This window comes from Lepus europaeus, chromosome 7 (assembly GCF_033115175.1).
Source record: "Lepus europaeus isolate LE1 chromosome 7, mLepTim1.pri, whole genome shotgun sequence".
Taxonomy (NCBI): domain Eukaryota; kingdom Metazoa; phylum Chordata; class Mammalia; order Lagomorpha; family Leporidae; genus Lepus; species Lepus europaeus.
This window is the reverse complement of record NC_084833.1, coordinates 118,868,481-118,869,938: the sequence shown is the minus strand read 5'-3', so window position 1 is coordinate 118,869,938 and position 1,458 is coordinate 118,868,481.

Genomic DNA, 1,458 nt, shown 5'->3' with positions numbered 1-1,458 from the left:
TACCCAAAGGAAATTAAATTGGCAAACAAAAAAGCTGTCTGCACATTAATGTTTATTGCAGCTCAATTCACAATAGCTAAGACCTGGAACCAACCCAAATGCCCATCAACAGTAGACTGGATAAAGAAATTATGGGACATGTACTCTACAGAATACTATACAGCAGTCAAAAACAGTGAAACCCGGTCATTTGCAACAAAATGGAGGAATCTGGCAATCATCATGCTCAGTGAAATAAGCCAGTCCCAGAGGGACAAATATCATATGTTCTCCCTGATCGGTGACGACTGACCGAGCACCAAAAAGGAAACCTGTTGAAGTGAAATGGACACTATGAGAAAGAGTGACTTGATCAGCCCTTGTCCTGATTGTTGAGGTACAACTTAATACTTTATCCCTTTTAGTATTTTTTTGTTCTACTATTGGTTGAACTCTGTAATTAATACACAATTATTCTTAGGTGTTTAAATTTAACAGTGATCTCTGTTAAATATAAGAGTGGGAATAAGAGAGGGAGGAGATGTACAATTTGGGACATGCTCAATCGGACTTGCCCCAAATGGTGGCGTTAGAAACATCCCAGGGGATTCCAATACAATCCCATCAAGGTGGCATGTACCAATGCCATCTCACTAGTCCAAGTGATCAATTTCAGTTCACAATTGATGGCTCTGATAGGTCTAAGAGTCAAAGGGATCACACAAACAAGACTAGTGTCTGCTAATACTAACTGATAGAATAAAAAAGGGAGAGAAGGATCCAACATGGGAAGCGGGATACACAGCAGACTCATAGAATGGCAGATGTCCTAAATAGCACTCTGGCCTCAGAATCAGCCCTTAAGGCATTCGGATCTAGCTGAAGAGCCCATGAGAGTATTGTAGGCATGGAAAGCCAAGACACTCTTGGAAAAAAAAAAAACCTAAATGAAAGATCTGAGTGATATCCCAGTAGAAAGTATAGGCCATCAAAGAAGGAGGTACCTTTCTCTGAAGGGAGGAGTGAACCTCTACTTTGACTATGACCTTGTCTAAATAAGATCAGAGTCGGCGAACTCAAAAGGCTTCCACAGCCTTGGCAACTCATGACTAGAGCCTAGGGAGATTACTGATGCCATAAACTAGAGTGTCAATTTGTTAAGTCAACAACAGGAGTCACTGTGCACTTACTCCTCATGTAGGATCTCTGTCCTTAATATGTTGTTCAATGTGAATTAATGCTATAACTTGTACTCCATCAGAATTTTACACTTTATGTTTTGTGTGAGTGCAAACTGTTGAAATCTTTACTTAATATATACTAAATTGATCTTCTGCACATAAAGATAATTGAAAATGAATCTTAATGTGAATGGAATGGGAGAGAGCGGGAGTTGGGAGAGTTGCGGGTGGGAGGGAAGTTATGGGGGGAAAAAGCCATTGTAATCCATAAGCTGTACTTTGGAAATTTATATTCATT